The following is a 21901-nucleotide window of genomic DNA, read 5'->3' as shown; positions in this document are numbered from 1 at the left end:
TAAAGTAGTAAAGGAGTTTTGCTATTTAGGGAGTAAAATAACTGATGATGGTCGAAGTAGAGAGGATATAAAATGTAGACTGGCAATGGCAAGGAAATCGTTTCTGAAGAAGAGAAATTTGTTAACATCAAATATAGATTTAAGTGTCAGGAAGTCGTTTCTGAAAGTATTTGTATGGAGTGTAGCCATGTATGGAAGTGAAACATGGACGATAACCAGTTTGGACAAGAAGAGAATAGAAGCTTTCGAAATGTGGTGCTACAGAAGAATGCTGAAGATAAGGTGGGTAGATCACGTAACTAATGAGGAGGTGTTGAATAGGATTGGGGAGAAGAGAAGTTTGTGGCACAACTTGACTAGAAGAAGGGATCGGTTGGTAGGACATGTTTTGAGGCATCAAGGGATCACAAATTTAGCATTGGAGGGCAGCGTGGAGGGTAAAATTCGTAGAGGGAGACCAAGAGATCAATACACTAAGCAGATTCAGAAGGATGTAGGTTGCAGTAGGTACTGGGAGATGAAGAAGCGTGCACAGCATAGAGTAGCATGGAGAGCTGCATCAAACCAGTCTCAGGACTGAAGACCACAACAGCAACAACCTATTATGGCTGTCCTTTGTCATTTGCTTTTACCGCATTTGCATGTGCTGTAAAATCTAATGGTTTTTTTTTCCGGTGTTCGCAACATACCTGGAACGGACAGAAAGGACATCCACCTACCGTCAACCATTAAGTTTGCCAAATGCAAAAGTAACACGCCAACCCCTTGAAGACAAAACAAGTGATAGTGCCAGGAAGAAGAAGAAGGGGGGAAGGAGGAGCATATCGACCTGCTGACAAATCACATTGATGGTTGAAGACCTGAGAAAGATGATGATGCCGTGTTGTTTATGCATTCTTTAAGAAATCCCAACACTTGGTGTCCATCTGCGAAGGTAATGCATCAATGTACAAATGGATCGCGGTTTCGATGTACGACACGATCGCTCGCTACTAACTGCAGTGTTATATATACACTGATGAACATTAAAATTACTACACCACGAAGATGACGTGCTACAGACGCGAAATTTAACCGACAGGAAGAAGACGCTGTGATATGCAAATGATTAGCTTTTCAGAGAATTCACACAAAGTTGGAGCCGGTGGCGACATCTTCAACGTGCTGACATGAGGAAAGTTTCCAACCGATTTCTCATACACAAACGTCAGTTGACCGGCGTTGCCCGGTGAAACGATGTTGTGATGCCTCGCGTAAGGAGGAGAAATGCGTACCATCACATTTTCGACTTTGATAAAGGTCGGATTGTAGGCTATCGCGATTTCGGTTTTTCGTATCGCACCATTGCTGCTCGCGTTGGTAGAGATCCAATGACTGTTAGCAGAATATGGAATCGGTGGGTTCAGGAGAGTAATACGGAACGCCGTGCTGGATCCCAACGGCCTCGTACCAGTAGCAGTCGAGATGACGGCCATCTTATGCCCATGGCTGTAACGGATCGGGCAGCCACGTCTCGATCCCTGAGTCAACAGATGGGGACGTTTGCAAGACAACAACCATCTGCACGAACAGTTCGACGACGTTTGCAGCACCGTGGACTATCAGCTCGGAGACCATGGCTGCGGTTACCCTTGACGCTGCATCACAGACAGGAGGGCCTGCGATGGTGTACTCAACGACGAACCTGGGTGCACGAATGGCAAAAGTCATTTTTTCCGATGAATCCAGGTTCTGTTTACAGCATCATGGTGGTCGCATCCGTGTTTGGCGTCATCGCGGTGAACGCACATTGGAAGCGTGTATTCGTCATCGCCATACTGGCGTATCACCCGGCGTGATGGTATGGGGTGCCATTGGTTACACGTCTCGGTCACCTCTTGTTCGCATTGACGGCACTTCGAGCAGTGGACTTTACATTTCAGATGTGTTACGACCCGTGGCTCTACCCTTCATTCGATCCCTGCGAAATCCTACATTTCAGCAGGATAATGCACGACCGCATGTTGCAGGTCCTGTACGGGCCTTTCTGGATACAGAAAATGTTCGACTGCTGCCCTGTCCAGCACATTCTGCAGATCTCTCACCAATTGAAAACGTCTGGTCAGTGGTGGCCGAGCAACTGGCTCGTCACAATACGCTAGTGAACTGTGGTATCGTGTTGAAGCTGCATGGGCAGCTGTACCAGTACACGCCATCCAAGCTCTGTTTGAATCAATGCCCAGGCGTATCAAGGCCGTTATTACGTCCAGAGGTGGTTGTAGTGGGTACTGATTTCTCAGGATCTATGCACCCAAATTGCGTGAAAATGTAATCACATGTCAGTTCTAGTATAATATATTTGTCGAATGAATACCCGTTTATCATCTGCATTTCTTCTTGGTGTAGCAATTTTAATGGCCAGTAGTGTATAATGTTCGGGACTGCCCTCACCGTTGCCATAGTCCCGTGGGGGAAGCTTGACTCTCAGACTATAGAACCTTTCTGTTATTACTTAATATTTTGTGAAAATAGTTTGTTAAAGAAACTAATCTTTCAACACATTTAAGTAAGAAATGTTCCCGACAGAAAATGAAATGTTATGCTGCTCATCGAAGCAGCCCCCCACCTGCAAAATACGTCGCGGCATCGGCGTGTCATGCAGACTAGCCTCTCGGTAAGAGAATTTGGTTGTAGGCAACTTTGCGCCTGATCGCAGTCACGTTACTGAAATTGGATATTTGTTGTAAATTCCTATGGGGTTCCTAGGCTTACACACTACTTAATCTAACTTCGGCTAAGGAACACACAAGAGCGAGGACTCTAACCTCCGACGGTGGTAGTGGGGGGGTGGGGGAGAGATACTGTGTCAAGGCGCCTCAAACGGCGCTGCTACCCGGTGTGGCTCTCTTTACTGAAGTAGGCCACGATGATGGAAAAAACAGACGATTGTGTCGCGGTATATGTGACGCTGTGCTATACAGTTGGAGGTTACAGCCAAGCCTCGAGGTGTTAGACGCTCAGATGGGTACCAAACGTTGTATGTCGATGGAGTATGAATCAGAACATCGATTTAGTTCGTGCCATGTGCTATCGTACAATAGAATATGAGTAAACGGTAATTAAAAGTAACACCAGAACTACGGAGCGGAGGAAAAGCGTATCTGTGAGTAATTGTTCTGTAGATCTCGCATGAATGAGTTGATAAATTGTGGGGGCTACGTATAAAGTGAAGTGTCCGCCGTTCAAATCCCACTGATGACAATTGTTTTAAACTGCTAACGTGTGAATGTGTTATATGGGTGAACATTTTCCTGACATGTGGAGGACTTTTCGGAGTTCGTAGTAATGTTCTTTTCGCAGGCTACATTTCCTATAATGAATACAGCGTTAGTGATGTGCCGGTGAAGCCAGTAACGTGGTTTTATTAGCTAGGTGTACTCGTGAGTTTGCGAAGCGACATTATGTGTAGAGAGCACTTCAGCTCAGTTGTGTTTAAGGTGAATGACCGACTGCGGATTATCAGTAGACTTTTGGGAAAGTGTGGGCATCTGTAAAGCAAAATGCGCAAGTACGCTTGGGCGACCTGTTCTCGAATACTGCTCGAGGCCGGTCTAAAGGAAGGCATCCAAGCAATTCGGAGGCGTAATTTGTCACCAGTCGGTGAGATCAAGTCAACAGTGTCATGGAAATGCTCCGTGAGGGAAGAAGACTATAATTTCGTGGAAAGTGTTGTAGAAAACTGTAGAAACAGCTTTTGCGACAGCTGCGTTACGATTCTACTGCTTCCAACTTTAACCTCGCGTGGCGGCAGTAGGGACTAAATGAGGCAGACTACGTGTTGTAAGAGATAGAGAGGCGGACATTAAAGCAGTCATTTTTTCGCTCCGTCCATTTGCGAGTGGAACCGGGAGGGGAATGAGTGTAAAAGTGCTATGATCCGTGTACTCAGCTAAGCGTAGTTGCACGATGTACCGAGTTAGTTAGCGTCGTTCCAAAATTCTAATAGCCTCGCAGTTCTAGATCCTAGATCACTTCTTTTATCCGAAGCAATTTTAGTTTTCAAGCTCTTTTTAAATACATGGTTCGGGGGAGTGTGGAGGCAAATGATCCTATTTTCATTCAGTAAAAATTCAGCTTAAAGGTTTTCGTAATACTAGCGCAGCTAATTGTCTGTCGCTATAGGGACTGAGGATAAAAAATTGACGCGCCGCAGCTGACGTTAATGTCGCTGCGCAGATCAGTTACTCTCTGTTAAGTTCACGCTGCTAATTAAAGATTTGTTCTCTCTCTGATAACTTACCAATTAAGTATACTCTTTTTCACTGATGGATAGCTTAAACTTACTTCCTTTCTTAAATGTTGAAATATGACGTGTTAAATTCACTAAGTCGTAATGGCACAGGTGAAAAATAGGCCCGAAACTTCTCTTAGAATTCAAATAAATGGTTGTATCTCAGTCATAAGTTGCATCAGTGCAACTTATGACGGAGCTTGCAAATGCTTGTTAATTTTAATTCAGTAATACCAATCCCTGGCAGTATCTTTCGGTAAATGAATTTTAACTCAATTCAGTTTCAATATTTTCAGGATAAATCATCAAATAAACATATTTCAGTATAACATCAAGCTGCTTACTTTCCCATCACAGCCAACAACAAACGCCACCTGAACACGTTAGGTCAATTGTAACGTGAATGTGAAAGCAACCGTGGTTGCAGCGAAAACTGATTTCAGACTGAACATTAACATTACATGTACACGTTTATTCAATTTATTTTACAATAATTAACATGATGATCGCAAAAAAAGCGCGGCGTTAGGCTGCTTCTCGCGATATGCGGCCGTCGGCATAGGGAAGATTTCTTGCGCTGACGTGAAACTCCCGTGCCGTGCAAAAGCCCTCCGTCATCCCACACACTAGTTCAGCGCCGCTCATGGAACAAGGAAACATACAGCAAACACTCTGTCGTTTTTCATATTAAATTGCTACGGCCATAAAAAATCATTAACGTGCATAAAAATAAATTGTAAACATAATTTGCCATGTATCATTGAGCCATTACAGCTACCTCTACGTCTACGTGATTACTCCGCAGTTCAAGGTTAAGTGCCTGGCAGAGGGTTCATCGAACCACCTTTAAGCTACGTACTTTTCTACCGTTCCTCTCTCGAACAGCGCATAGGAAAAACGGACACTTAAATCTTTCCGTGCGAGCTCATAATTTACGTTATTGTGAACATCATTTCTCCCTATGTAGATGGGCGCCAACAAAATATTTTCAATATTTTCACACTCTGAGGGGAAAGTTGGCGGCTGAAATTTCATGAAAAGAGTCTGCCGCAGCCAAAAACGCCTTTGTTTTAATGACTGCCACCACAATTCGTGCATAATATCCATGGCACTCTCTTCCTTATTTCGCGATAATACGAAACGAGCTGCCCTCCTTTGAACTTTTACGATGTCCTCCGTCAGTACTATCTGACACGGAACCCACATCGCGCAGCAGTACTCCAGAAGAGGGCGGCAAGCGTGGTGGAAACATGTAGTAGATCTATTACACTTTCTAAGTGTTCTGGCGGTAAAACTCAGTTTCAGTCTTTGGCCTGCTTTCCACAACATTATCTGTGTGATCGTCCCAATTTAAGGTATTTGTAATTGTAATCCCTAAGTATTTAGTTGAATTGACAATCTTTAGATTTCTGCGATTTATCAAAAAAATGGTTCAAATGGCTCTAAGTACTGTGGGACTTCACATCTGGGGTCATCAGTCCCCTAGACTTAGAACTACTTAAACCTAACCAACCTAAGGACATGCCCGAGGCAGGATTCATTCGAACCTGCGACTGTAGCAGCTGTGCGGTTCCAGACTGAAGCGCCTAGAACCGCTCGGCCACACAGCCGGCCTGTGATTTATCGTGTAACTGAAATTTAGCCGATTCCTTTCAGTAATTATGTGGATGATTTCACATTTTTCATTGTTTAGAGTCAATTGTCACCTTTCGCACCATGCAGATATTTTGCGTAAATCGTTGTGCAATTCGTTTTGATCATCCGATGACTTTATAAAACGGTGAAGGACAGCACCATCTGCAAAAAATCTAAGAGGGCTGCTCAGATTGTTTCGTAAACCGTTAATGTAGATCAGGTTCAACATAGGGCCTATAACACTTCCATGGGGAACGCCAGATAATACTTCTGTTTCACACGATGACTTCCCGTGAGTTGCTGTGAAATGTGACCGTTCCGACAGGAAGTCACGAATCCAGTCGCACAACTGATTGTGAGAAGCTACTCCATAGGCAGCCAATTTGATAAGAAGTCGCTTGTGAGGAACGGTGTGAAAGGCCTTCTGGAAGATATTATATATTTAGAATTAATCTGATGTCGCTTGTCGATAGGACTCGTTACTTTGTGAGAATGAAGAGCTAGTTGTGTTTTACAAGAGCGATATTTTGCGAATCCGCGTTGGCTGTGTGTTTTCTTCTAGGTTGTCCATAATGTTAGAGGACAGTATATGTTCCAAAATCCTACTGCAAATCGACGTTAGTGACATGGGTCTGTAATTCAGCGGATTACTCCTGTTTTATTTCTTGGGTATTGGCGTGACTTGCGCAACTTGCCACTCTTCGGGTACGGATCTTTCTTCGAGTGAGCGGTTGTAGAGATAGACAATTATTGAACTATATGAAAAAACTTAAATTAGTTACAGACTACGGCGTACACAGACTTTATTCAACATGTAAACGTCACTACAGATATTCGAATATAGGTTGTGACATGTTCGAATTGCCTGCCATCATTGGCCATATCGTGGCGCAGATGAATAGCGAAATTCTGCATGACCTGCTGAAGTGTCGGAACGTCGCTGCTGTCGATGACCTCCTAAACGGCTGTTTTCAGCTCGGTAATGGTTTCGGATTATTGCTATGTACATTGTCTTTAATGTAGCCCACAAAAAAGTCTCATGTGTTCATAACCGGAGAATATGTCGGCCAATTGAGGCCGATGGCAATGGCCTCTGGGTACCTGAGAGCCAGAATGCAGTCCCCAAAGTCATCCTCCGTGACATCCAAGACACCCCTGCTTCGATTGATTTGAGCTCCGTCTTGCATGAACCAGATCATGCTGAAATCAGGGTCACTTTCGATAATGGGGATGAAATCATCTTCCAAAACCTTCACGTACCGTTCGGTAGTCACTGTGCCATCAAGGAATATCGCACCGATTATTCTGTGACTAGAAATCGCACAGCACACAGTCACCCGTTGACGGTAAAGAGACTTCTCGATCGCGAAATGCGGATTCTCATCCTCCCCCAAAGGCGCCAGTTTTGCTTATTGACGAACCAGTCCAAATGAAAGTGGGCTTCGTGACTAAACCAAACCATGCATGCGCATACTAATTCCAGTCATGCCACGCGGCGAACTGTGCAGTTTGAACGTTGTGAGGTCCCTTCCCTCCTTCATTCGCCGGGAGGACACGCGACTCGTAACGATGTTCGTCCCCGTCGGTATGACATGGAACAGCACCTGTAACTCTCGTAAGAACACGACTCCTCGCGTGGTTTAGAAATATTCTGTTATCTGTCCGCAACAGTCTTCTCGACTGGGGTGAACTGGTAAACTGCAATCGTTTATTTTTATTTTTATGCTCAGTTAGTTCCGTGATGAAATAAAATATTGATCCTTGATTTCATCATTACGGTCGTTTTTCATATCGTACATAGCGAGGATGAAATTTTGCTGTCTACTATTCCGTTGCTATGCCGTTGCTACGTCAAGTTATTAACAAAGGTCCGATATAACTCCAGAGATAACTTACGTTGGAGTAATTTTTTTTATACACCGTAATACTGGTTTAAACTAATCACGTTTCACTGTCCATTATTCATGTACTCACTTAGTTACTTAAAATGTTTAAAGAGTCAATCAGCTTGCATTAATTCACATTGTATTGTCCGTTTAATGGGTTAGGCGACACGTAATATTTGTCTTTTGACTCAGATTTTATTGTTCTTTCTGTAATTAATTGTTTGTCCCTACAACACAAGCACACCGATATGTCATTCAAGATTAACTTCTGTTCAGTTCAGAAATCGTGACGCTGACGACAAGTTTTGACTTGTCTTTCTCCGTGTCTTCGTTTTATTGTGTCCTACTCAAGACTACGAATTGGTTTTCTGTCGTTGATCCATTGCACTCAAGGTTTGTAACTGTTCATCAGTACGAAGGCTAAGTCCGATAAACCAATATCACTCAATTGAAGTCTAACACCCGTCTTATTATACCGTCGCGTTGAGAACGGTAAAGATTAACTTCCGTCAGTCGAATGACAGAACAATACTTCCATCTCTATCTCCCGAATTATCAAACTTCCAAAACTGAAACAATCTAATAGCGTTTGCATCCAGACAACTATCGCAAAAGTACTTTGCGAGGTGCCGGAGCTAGCAGTGTATTTAACACTAAATTCTTCTAGAATCTACATATGGAAATGATGCTCTAAGCCCCCCCCCCCTTTTCTAACTCCGACTTTTGCTGTTGCACATAGATTAAGAAGAACGCAAACTGACTGTAATCGACCCTGCAAGTGGAGTATTTGATAGAAATTAATTAGATAAAGGAAAGTTTCATTGATAAAGGGTTGCTCAACCGATTAACAGAATGAAAGTTCTGTCCAAAATAACAATTTGATTTATTATGACTAAACTCAAAATAATAAACAAAACACATGAAACATTTACAATACATCGAATTGGATACTCAAATAAATGCTGTGAAGGTGAGGTTGTCCATAAACTAGATTGTGACATTTATGAGCAAGTGGTATGTGGAGCTAATTCCTTGCAACTCAAATCTTAAGAGAAACACCTACCCAATCCAACATTAATTGCTGCTACTGTAGTGAGAACTCAGACAATGAACACCCAAGACAGAACAAAGTTAGAAAAGACGGGAACAGGCGCGCTCTGCTGAGCTCTGATTGTCACATAGCTAAATGCCCTAATCTGACGGTGCTGCGGACATACATTACCAAGCTGTCTTCTTAACTGCAAGGACACGATCTGGCGTACCGGAGGCGATGGCTGGTTGCTTCGACATCCCGTCGTGGTGATGATAATGTCGCGAGTATAGCCCGAAACAAATTATCCTGGTCTGGTTGTTCCAGACTAAAGACTTCCTAGCAATACAAATGCGCCTCTGAGGGAGACGAAGAAGGCCCGCCACACAATCACTGACGGTACAGTGGTTGATTTTAACAAGCCAAGTCACAGAGTAACTCCGATACAGTCAACGTTAGCCAAAACTGCTCAAGACAGACAACATAGGCCGCTTGTACGCAGAACGCTCAATTGCCAACTGTACCCGAAAAAGTTATGTTGAAGTCGAAACTTCAGCATCTCCGTCAAACAGTTACAATTAAATGAAAGTATATTAGACAGCCAACGGAAGGCAGGCTGTGCAGAGCAGCGAGAGCTCAGTCTTATAACTTACTCCAACCGAAAGGCGAGACCCGACCCTCTCAAGAGCACAAGTACAAGCCGAACACAGAACATTCCTGCCCCCACGACAGTGGCCGTGGTTAAACGTTCCAATCAGCAACTCGAAAACCGGCGGAAAATTCCACCCCATTGTCGAAGCACTACTATTCCACCAATGGAGATACTTGGCGCCAATTTCTGCGCCGATTTTGCTATGTCATGGAGCTATCCCCTGTGCAAGCCAATCGCAGTTATGATTTTGCAGAAAACGCGGGAATTTGCCCACCAAGACTGCCTGGGAACACAAGTAATTCCCACATCTTGCTGGTGGCCCGCCAGAAAGTGTTTTCACTACGTTTCTGCGAAGTAACGCAATCTCTAGCCCTTCCGGCGCATCTGGGCGTGTCGTCCCACTCTTATGACAATGTCAGCATCTGGACAGCATCCACTCGACTCCCTCACACCCGTCGGCTTAACCCTTTCAAGCTCAGCAGAACTCGCCTGTCACCGGACCACCTGGGTGACGAGAGACGTTGCGTGGGAAGTCTGCGCGTGAAGGAATAGCAACTTTTCACCACATGCAATTAGAGAGGAAAATCGAATTACTCAGAGTAAGATAGAAATATGAGAGGGGGCTCATGCTACCTCTCAACTTTACAGCGACTCAAGAGCAACATACATTTGCATTGTAGTCGCACTGAATTTCCTTTTCGATGAGGCTACAACTCTCTTCCACAGTAAATGTTATCTTTGACTGAATTACTTTCTTGAATTCAACCTTCGTTCATATGATTTTGAATTTATTCTATAGATGTTTGATAAAGACTCTATGATAATCCTTTTCTTTTATCTCCACTTTTTGTATACTATTATCAGTATTTGAATGATATAGGTGTTAATCAAAATATTACCAGTGTAGATTTTATCGTCAATAGTTGCCGTCACTGTCAAGATGACTCACTTCCTTACTTTAACTTTCCAGAATGTTTATTAATTGAGGTTTCCTGTCCTTGGAGCGTTACAACGTCCTAACGAAAAACGTTCAGAAGTTACGATTTCATTTCATATAGTTCAATAATTTTCACCTTGTATATGACTGCTAGATACGGAGCTATTGTGTCAGCGTACTTTGAGAGGAACCTGACGGGAGTACAGCCTGTACCGGAGGCCTTGCCTTAAGTGTTCTAAGCTGATCATACAATGAAGGCTTTCACGACTGGATGGTACTGTTTTTGATAATTCTTCCGGGTTATAAGGCGTGGTCCATCGAAGTCTTCTATTCCTGACGTTTCGTCCAATACTACGTTTCTTATGTGAAACTTCCAGAAGTCTAACTGATTATCATCTAACGGTGTGAATAAAATTCCGTGTACTTGTGGCAAGGTCTATATTGGTACTACGAAAAGAAGTGTGAATACGAGGGTAAAGGAGCATAAAAGTCTTTGCCGACTGGGAAAAATAGATAAATCGGCCGTTGCGGAACATGCACTTCAGTCCGGTGACCATGTAGTTAAGTTTTCTGAAACTACAGTTTTAAGTGCTACCACGAACTATTATCCACGACTGTATAGGGAGGCTATTGAAATTTATCGCCGGCCGGTGTGGCCGTGCGGTTCTAGGCGCTTCAGTCTGGAACCGTGTGACCGCTACGGTCGCAGATTCGAATCCTGCCTCGGGCATGGATGTGTGTGATGTCCTTAGGTTAGTTGGGTTTAAGTAGTTCTAAGTTCTAGGGGACTGATGACCTCAGATGTTAAGTCCCATAGTGCTCAGAGCCATTTGAACCATTTTTTTTCTTTGAAATTTATAAACATGAAGATAATTTTAATAGAAAAGAAGAGGCCTTGAATTTAAGCGAGATATGGACAGTGGCGTTACAGAATCGATAAATGATTTTTATCTATGACGGACTATATCGGTAGTTACATTTTATCTTGGACTAGTTTTCTCTCTGCTACTAGGTGCAAGCTAGGCCACTCCCTCTTTCCTCGGTATTTAGGCCGCTCTCCGACGCCCGACTCGTCAGTCGGCAGGACTCAGCAGGACCAGCCATACCTCTGAAGATGTTCAACGTAGTATTGGAGGAAACGTTAGGAATAGAAGAATTCCATGTTCTAAGCTCCTTCGCTACACACAGTTTTACATTGCCATAACTACTAGCAGTGGCCGACAGCACCCTCCGCCATGCGCTGTACGGTACGCAGCGCCTAGCAGGGTACGTATGTAGCTGTGAGTGCTTCTTGCCGCTACTCCCTTCGGCCCTGCCTGCAGCGCAGCAAGTTGCAGGAAGCGATGCGCCCCCGCCGCCTGCCCCTCGCCCTAGCAGCATTCTCTTTTCGGCCGCCATTCGCCCCCCCCCCCCCCCCCCCCCCCGACGTTACCCCGGGGCCGCGCCATTAAAATTTTCCGCCCCGCTCTCCAGCCTCCGCCCCTACAGCCTGCTCCGTAATTGGGGCTGCCGCAGAGCAGGGCAGTGGCCGTGCTCGGCATACATTTAGCGACGCACTTCCGACAACGCGCCGACTGTTTTGTACTAAAAGAATTTTACACGACAGCCGTGCTGTAGACCGTGCGGCGCACGGAGGCGGCCATCGCGCGCGGGCCTCCAGAGGCCGAGTAGAGCTCGGTCAGACGGCGACCACGACCAGGGAGAGTGCTGCGGTAAGCTGCAGGACGCTATCCGGGTCAGTCTTGTTGGTATGCACCGTGCTGCGTATTTTCCCCACACTCGCACAGTCTGATCAAAAGCATCCGGACAGGAATCCATCGTGACAGTTCTAGAATCATTCAGAGGGAGTCTACACTCTGTGTCGCAGAAGTACCCGGATCATGCTGTATTAGTCGGAGGTGACATCAACCTACCTAGTATGGACTGGTAAATCTATGGATTCATTACAGGTGGTACAGACAAGCCGTCGTGTGAACTACTTTTGAACACATTGTCCGAAAACTGTCTTGAGCAGCTAAATCGACAGCCAACTGTGAAGACATAGCTAATTACGCATATAAAATTTTTTTCGTGATTTTCTTTAGATCTCTATTCTTTTTCATTTGTTCATATGGGCATTTCTAATTGTGATTATGTAACATTCTACTGTGGTTTTTAAATGTAAAGATGTAATTGTGAGTATTTCGTTTGCCAATCGATAAATATGTTTCTTGCTTTGTACCTGTGGTAAAGTTTGTAAAGTTCTCTTTTGGAATATTATTAATTGTGAAAAATGCAGTCAATAACATTTATAAAGATTTATGTAATTTACGATAACGATATAACATCTATAGACAGGGGACAGCGATAGTGGTATCGATAGTCGAAAGGTTGTTGTGTACTAGAGGGGATGGTGGATGGTGCGTCTGTGAAGCGTGCGCGGAAAAATAGTACTGTGTTTTATGAAAAGCATACGTAATTGTATGGACAGTGATACCGAACTATCAGATTGTTAATTCTCTTTACCACTGCGGTATGTAATGCCATCGCCAGCGAACTTTAAGAGCAAATAAACCGGTCTGTGGAAGTGCCGCTAACATTACATTGTTGTGGCCGACACGAACTGTGCTTTTATGCGAATGAACTTTGCTGGTATTGGTTTTGGGTGGTGGAACTGTTGTCTGTCACATTCTATCAAGCCGTGAACGTGAAGATTTTAATTAACTGTGCAATATAAATGACTTTCAGTGACGTTGTCGAAGTTTGAAATTCGAGAACAGAGTTGACATCGTTTACGGTGTGCTTCACACACAAGAACAATTCTATGAACTGTGTATTTGTGGCTAAGACTATATGAATGTGACGAACTGCGCAATTATGGACGATAGCGTCACGGATAGTGCATAAAGTGTGAAAACGAGTGATGTCTACGTAATGTACTTTGAAAGAGAGGACATTTCAACAACGTTCGTATACTGGCGTCTTGTGGTTTGTTAATCACCACGGGGTTAATGATACAGCTGTGCCGGAACTTTATTTGCGTTTCGCCGGAGAAGATAAACCAGCGGAGCTGCCTGTATCCTGCTCTCATCATCGTAACCCGCCGACATCGTGCTGCCCAACGCAACGCTTCGTATGCAACAAAAAGTTACGAGATTTCGCCGAATGCCATCCCCTGACCTAGAAACTTTCTTTCTCTATTAAAAGTATAAGAATTGCAGACTCCATTCAAATAAATTCTTTGTTTAATTTATGTTTGCTTTCTGCTAACGAAAATAAAATTACAATCTGTGAATTAAAAGTTGCTTGGTAGTCATTGTTGAAACACTAGTAAATATAAACTTCTTCCTCTCATTAGAACTAATTCTCCTTGCATGTAAAACTTATTGTAGTTATTTTATGTAGTTTTATGTATTGTTATGAGACTAGATATATGACAGTGACTAATAAGAGTTTTTTGTCGCGAAATATGGCGTCGCGTGAAAATTACGGCGACCGCCATAATTGCTTGCGTCCTGACCAATAACGTAAAAGCTGCTATTCCCGTATTGGAGCATTTTCTGACGTGAGCGTGAATTATAAATGTCAGCTGTCAAATCACGTAGGGACTGTTTACCCAGTAATAAAAGTTTTTGATGTTGTATTGCTACGAGTCGTAGTATTAAGAGACACTGGTTATACCCAAAAGTGGGTAGATGTATGGTGAACCCCCTCAGTGTTCATGCAATTATTAACAGTATTGTGTGTGATTCACGAAATTTTGTCCCTTTTTCTAATTCCTTTCAGATATTGTCTTAGATGTCTTTGAAGTTTCAGAGAATATATACACAATTTTGTCGGTTCAGGTTAATTTCAGAGCAGTTTCTCGTGAATATTAGAGTTTTCAGTTCATAAACAAATTGGGATGTGACCAATTGAGAAGTATAACAAAGAGTGTGGTTTTACAACTAGAATTTTGGATGACTTCACAGTTCAGATTTTGATAATTATTTTTCCTGTGGGTTGAGGTCATCACACAACGCGTAATGGAAATATTTTAGATCTGATAGTCACGAACAGACAAGACCTCATCGACGGTATCAGTGTTGAGACAGGGATTAGTGATCATGATGTTGTCATTACAACTATGGTTACGAAAGTTAAAAAGTCGGTCAAGAAGGCTAGGAGAGTATTCTTACTAGAAAGAGCATACAAGCAGTTGCTAACATCCCACTTAGTGAATGAATCGACTTCATTTACTTCCGGTACGATGCACGTGGAAGAATTATGGACAAATTTTAAACACATTGTAAATCACGCATTGAACAAGTATGTGCCGAAAAAGTGGGTTACGGACGGAAAAGACCCATCGTGGTTTAACAGCGCAATTCGGAGAATGCTCAGGAAGCAAAAGCAGTTGCACTCGCAGTACAAGAAAGATCGGGAGAATGAGGACAGGAAAAGTTAGTAGAGATTCGTGCTGCTGTAAAAAGAGCGATGCGCGAAGCATACAACCACTACCACCGTCATACCTTAGCAAAAGATCTTGCTGAAAACCCAAGGAAATTCTGGTCTTACGTAAAATCGGTAAGCGGGTCGAAGGCTTCCATCCAGTCACTCACTGATCAGTCTGGCCTGGCAACAGAAGACAGCAAAGCGAAAGCTGAAATTTTAAATTTAGCATTTGAGAAATCTTTCACGCAGGAGGATCGTACAAACATACCGCCGTTTGAGTCTCGTACAGATTCCCGTATGGAGGACATAGTGATAGATATCCCTGGGGTTGTAAAGCAGCTGAATGAGTTGAAAATAAATAAATCGCCAGGTCCTGATGGGATTCCAATTCGGTTTTAGAAAGAGTACTCTACTGCATTGGCTCCTTACTTAGCTTGCATTTATCGCGAATCTGTTGCCCAACGTAAAGTCCCCAGTGACTTGAAAAAGGCACAGGTGACGCCTGTATATAAGAAGGGTAGAAGGCCGGATCCTCAAAATTACAGGCCAATATCCTTAACATCGGTTTGTTGCAGGATTCTCCAACATATTCTCAGTTCGAATATAATGAATTTCCTTGAGACAGAGACGTTGCTGTCCATGCATCAGCACGGCTTCAGAAAGCATCGCTCCTGCGAAACGCAACTCGCCCTTTTTTCACATGATATCTTGCGAACCATGGATGAACGGTATCAGACGGATGCCATATTCCTTGACTTCCGGAAAGCGTTTGACTCTGTGCCCCACTGCAGACTCCTAACTAAGGTACGAGCATATGGGATTGGTACCCAAGTATGTGAGTGGCTCGAAGACTTCTTAAGTAATAGAACCCAGTACGTTGTCCTCGATGGTGAGTGTTCATCGGAGGTGAGGGTATCATCTGGAGTGCCCCAGGGAAGTGTGGTAGGTCCACTGTTGTTTTCTATCTACATAAATGAACTTTTGGATAGGGTGGATAGCAATGTGCCGGTGTTTCCTGATTATGGTGTTGTGTACGAGAAGGTGTCGTCGTTGAGTGACTGTAGGAGGATACAAGATGACTTGGACAGGATTTGTGATTGGTGTAAAGAATGGCAGATAACTCTAAATATAGATAAATGTAAATTAGTGCAGATGAATAGGAAAAAGAATCCTGTAATGTTTGAATACTCCATTAGTAGTGTAGCGCTTGAGACGGTCACGTCGATTAAATATTTGGGCGTAACATTGCAGATCGATATGAAGTGGGACAAGCATGTAATGGCAGTTGTGGGGAAGGCGGATAGTCGTCTTCGGTTCATTGGTAGAATTTTGGGAAGATGTTGTTAATCTGTAAAGAGACCGTTTATAAAGCACTAATACGACATATTCTTGAATACTGCTCGAGCGTTTGGGATCCCTATCAGGTCGGATTGAGGGAAGACATAGAAGTAATTCAGAGGCAGGCTGCTACATTTGTTACAGGTAGGTTTGATCATCACGCGAGTGTTACGGAAATGCTTCAGGAACTCGGGTGGGAGTCTATGGAGGAAAGGAGGCGTTCTTTTTGTGAATCGCTACTGAGGAAATTTAGAAAACCAGCATTTGAGGCTGACTGCAGTACAATTTTACTGCCGCCAAGTTATATTTCGCGGAAAGACCACAAAGATAAGAGAGATTAGGGCTCGTACAGGGGCATATAGGCAGTCATTTTTCCCTCGTTCTGTTTGGGAGTGGAACGGGGAGAGAAGATGCTAGTTGTGGTACGAGGTACCCTCCGCCACGCACCGTATGGAGGATTGCGGAGTGTGTATGTAGATGTAGACGTTAGTATGGAGTGTGTCTACCATTCGCTCTTATGACGGCTTGAACTCTACTGCGGACACGTTCAGTGAGGTGTACGCATGTCTGTGGAGGAATGTGAACTAGTGATGCTGAACGCTGGGATCTGGAGTGAAGTCGACGTTTCAAGTCATCCCTAGGGTGTTTCATTCGGTTCAGGTGGGGACTCTTGGGAGCCAGTACATTTCAAGAATATTACTATCCACAAACCACTGCCGCACACATGCTGCTATGTCATTGCGCGTCATCATGCTGGCACTATTATGCACAGCACACAGCGCTGTAGGTGTGTTAATATCCTTCCGGGTTTAGCATTAAGCGCAGTAAGAGGACCGCACCCTAACCACCAGAAACACTCCTTACTGTAACACCAGCTCCTCTGCACTTCACTGGTGGCACAACAGATAACAGGCAAAGTTCTCCCGAAATTCCTCAAACTCTTCCATCGGATTACCACATCGTACAGCGCGATTCATCGCTTAGAATGACTAGTTTCCACTCATCCACTGTCGAGGTGCGTCGCATTCCACACCGCCTCAACGGCCGCTTAGCATTGGCTATAGAAATTTGTGCATAATGAGGCCTGCCGGACCACTGTACCACATTCTTTTTAACTCCTCATGAACACTGGACTGCTGGTAGCACATTGGAACTTACAAGTGGTTCCTTCATGTTATTTCGTGCGCTTTTTTGTGACCACCAACCACAACATTCACCTTCACTATATATGACGTCTGGGGTCTAACTGGTCTCGGTGTGGCTGTGGTTGTTCCTTTCCAATCACGTTACTAACTGTCGAGCTGGCAGCTGTAGAAGGGTTTAATTGCCTCTGATGGATTTATTATTCATGTAACATCGAATGGCTTATCCACGTTAGAGGGCTCTGAGCTCTGAGATCCAATCTGCTGTTACTGCTTGTGTACTTTGTGTCATCTAGTGATCATTTCCTCATTACATTACATACGAGGGTCCGGATACTTCTGATTAAATAGTGTACATACACACAATCTTTGCAGGTACGGAAGAAAGCATCTAACTAACTGATCACCAATTTTATTCCGTATGACTCACTTTATTGTCGCTTACTCGCGTTTTTGGTCGCATGTGACTGGTGAAGTTGATACTCGTAAGTGTCCATGAAATTACGACATTCGGGATAAACAAAGGTGTCCATCTTTCGGCTAACAACTGCGTTAGCTGAATTCGTTTAGCACTTGTGGGCCGCTATTCATAAATCTCATTAAAATTCATCTGGGTGTATTGTCGCAAAATCTTATAAAAATGCTTAAAATAACAAAATAAGTCGTCGTTTCGGCCATGTTGCAGCGGCCTTCCTGGTGGTAGGTCGTGATTGTTTTATATCAACTGTATCTAAACTCCTGTTACATAATCACAAAGCCTGTAATAAATATACATCGGTGATAATGCGGACAGCCGCTATAGAGAATTAGCCGCCGCACAGAATGATTTCCTAGCACCGTATACAAACGATGTGACACGACTGCACCTTCGTACGTCGCCACCACTTGAACATATCGCGTCCAGCTGTTTCAGTGGACAGTAGCGAGATATTTCCCCCGGACGATACAGTATGTAGTCCCCTCAACGTTGGCCTGTATAGTCAGTATGCTGAGAGAACGGTATCACAATTTATTTGCACTAAAATGTCACTACTCGACGCACAATATAGCAATAGTCAACATTGCGAGGTACATGGCATGCCGAAGCAAATTACTAAACAGTCGAATAAATTAGCCTGTTTCTTTACTGTATATAGAACATCTGTTCGTGTAGAAGTTCGAGTTTACTAAAAGCCTACGAGCTTCTCTGGAATTCCGTTACGGGAGTGCTCTTGTCGGACGCTACTGGAGCCCAGAACAAATTGTACAGGGTAAGGAGACGCGCGCTCTCTCTCTCTCCCTCGTGTGTGTGTGTGTGTGTGTGTGTGTGTGTGTGTGTGTGTGTGTGTGTGTGTGTGTGTGACCTAGCACATAATCGCTCACTGCAGTCCGAAAACCCTGGAAGGAAAGGATTTAAGAATAAAGTGCCATTTATCATCCTCTTCCATCCGGAAGTAAGTGCTAAGGACCCCTTCCTCTAGCAGTGAGAAGTCGCAAGAAGAATCGCGCGCATACGTCAGTGCGAGATGGCGAACGGCGTGCGTGCTTCAGAGAGTGCCAGTTCCTGAGGAACTCAACACAACCCATCACCCTTTTACAAAACGTAAATTTAAAAAATCTGTACAGTGGTTCGTAGTAAACATATCCACTAACTACGCGTTTACAAAATAGCAGTATATTGTTGAAGCAAAATGCCATCCATAATTATCTGTGAACTACTAACTTTAATCTGAATAAAAGTTAGTACTGAGTGAACTTTTAACGCCGGCCGGTGTGGCCGAGCGGTTCTAGAAGCTTCAGTCTGGAACCGAGCGACCGCTGCAGTCGCAGGTTCGAATCCTGCCTCGGGAATGGGTGCGTGTGATGTCCTCAGGTTAGTTAGGTTTAATTAGATCTAAGTTATAGGGGACTGATGACCTCAGATGTTAAGTCCCATAGTGCTCAGAGCCATTTGAACCATTTTTTTGAACTTTTAACGACTGTTCACAGTGCCGTGTAGACCTACGTCGTAGCGCAGTAAGCGTCCGTTGGTACCCTCTTCTGTTTCCTTAAAGTAATAAATGCTTGCTAGCTTCATTTCAAGCATGTTTTTAATTTTTGCTTGAATAAATACGATGTTTGTGTTTAAATGAGAACAGCTTTTTGTGCTAAACAAAAGTGCATTTTTAAAATATTATTGTTACATGAGAACCTATTCCTTTCGTTATTTTCTAATGCACTTTGCACGAAAATTAAGGCTCTTAGCATACGGAAAAACCAACTTCCAAATTTTATTCCCATAACACTATGGCACTTGATTTGCTTACCACTGTTGAACGGCCGTTTTGACATAGTGTTCTTATTAGCCATCTGCATTTCGTCTTCGGTGACAGTTCGGGTTAAAAATTCGTCACCTTTATTACTATACCGTTAAGGGAATTCAAAGCCCTCTGTATTCAGTTCGTCATTCCATCATCTTTCGAGCGTGCGTGCCCGACATTACTGAGGTGGCATACTTCCTAATATCGTCTCGAACCACCTCCTGCTCGGCATAGTGCTTAAACTCGACGTGGCATGGACTCAACTTTGGAAGTCTCCTGCAAAAATATTACACCACGGTGCCTCTATAGCCGTCTATAATTGCGAAAGCGTCGCCAGTGTAGGATTTTATGCACGAGCTGACCCCTAGATCATGTCACATAAATGTACGATGGGATTCATGCCGGGCGGTCTGGGTGGGCAAATCAGCCGCTCGAATTGTCCAGACTGCTCCTCAGACCAAACGCGAATAATTGTGGCCCGGTGACATGGCGCATTGTCTTCCATCAAAATTCTCTCCTTTCTTTGGAAGATGAAGTCTATGAATGGCTGCAGATGGTCTCCAAGTAGGCAAACGTACCAGTTTCCAGTCGATGATACATTTAGTTAGACCAGACGACCAAGTCCATTCCATGTAAACACTGTCCATACCGTTATAGAACCAGCAACAGCTTGCACAATGAGTTGTTAAGCTGGGTCCACGGCTTCGTGGGCTCTGCGCCATACTCGAACCTTACCATCACCTCTCACCATCTGAAATCTGGGCTCATCTGACCAGGACACGGTTTTCCAGTTTGGTCACGAGCGCAGGAGAGCTACTGCAGGCGATGTGATGGTGTTAGCAAGGGCACTCGCGTCGGCCGTCTGCTGCCACAGCCCATTAACGCCAAATTTCGCCACACTGACCTAACAGATAGATTCGTCGTAAGTCCCTCATTGACTTCCGCGGTTATGTAACGCAGTGTTGCATGTCTGGTAGCACTGACAACTCTACGCAAACGCCGAAGCTCGTGGGCGTTAAGTGAAGGCCGTCGGTCGTTCCGTTGGCCGTGGTGAGAGGCAATGCCTGAAATTTGGTGTTATCGGCACACTCTTGACTGGGGTGGATCTCTAAATATTGAATTCCCTAACTGTTCACGAACTTCATGATCTGTAATTGAGTCTACAGATCTTGTTTCTGTTATGTCTTCAGATTCGGCATCAGTTTCTACAGACAATAGACAAGTGTACATCATCATCAAAAAGAGCGCGACATACCTCATACAAATAGCTTGGACTTTTCAGATCGTATATCCTACTCATTTGCAAAGATGGGATTCGCAGTAATAATGAAATTTACCAGACAACAAAAAAAACCTCCGAATTGATCATGCTCTAAACCAGGGCCGGCCAGAAATTCTGCACGCGTGCTGTGCTCCTGCACATGTGCAACTTCCTGGTCACAGCGTGTACGCCGCAGCCGTCAGCGTTCATGTAGTGCATGTTTCTACGCACAGATGTCGCTTTATCCACTTGCTGGGATACTCCGTACCGGCGCATTCTAGTGCTCTTTCCACAGCTTGCAAGCCAACCATGGGAAGGTATTTTGCGTATTAAACATTTAAAATATTGTCACAGTCTACTCATTGAGACATCTACTTTTATGTTAATAGTTTAACCCAGTAAGACAAGTAATACAGTTAACAACCGTGGATTTTTATTAAGGCAGCTTGACTGACGGCACGTAAATATGCGTAATGTTTTTGATCTAGTATTTAAGAAAGAGAACACTTAACGACTTCCAACGAACCTTATTCATGATTTCAAATAACATTAAACTAATGCAAGGTTTCCTATAACTAATTCTCGGTGCCCTCAGTTACACCCACATAATTTCTGTCTCACTCACCTCTGAACAGAATGTTACGTTTTATCGACTTCAGCTGAGCGTAGCCCTTCAGACATAAAAAAAACCTAAATGTAAGTATACATTGGAACAATCGGTTTAATGACCAATTTTCCTGATAATAATCTAACATGGAGCAGAATGAGGCAATAATGCACAGTTAGTGAACAATAATTTTTAATTATGAAAGGAATAACTCCAAACACGTTTATCACTGGTCATGAGAAATAATATAGTTAATATCGGGCACAAAAGCACGGCTCATTTACAAACGCAAGCAGTTGCGAAGATTTTCATCACTTTTGCTTGATCGAAACCTTGATTTATTCATTTTCATTACTGAGAAAAATCTTTCACAAACATATGTCGACCCGAACATTGACATAAATCTCGCGGCTTCTCGGTGCAGGAGTGGAAATTCTTGTTGTGAAAAATT

This window comes from Schistocerca nitens, chromosome 9 (genome assembly GCF_023898315.1).
Source record: "Schistocerca nitens isolate TAMUIC-IGC-003100 chromosome 9, iqSchNite1.1, whole genome shotgun sequence".
In the NCBI taxonomy this organism is placed as follows: Eukaryota; Metazoa; Arthropoda; class Insecta; order Orthoptera; family Acrididae; genus Schistocerca; species Schistocerca nitens.
Note: the sequence above shows the minus strand (reverse complement) of the source record.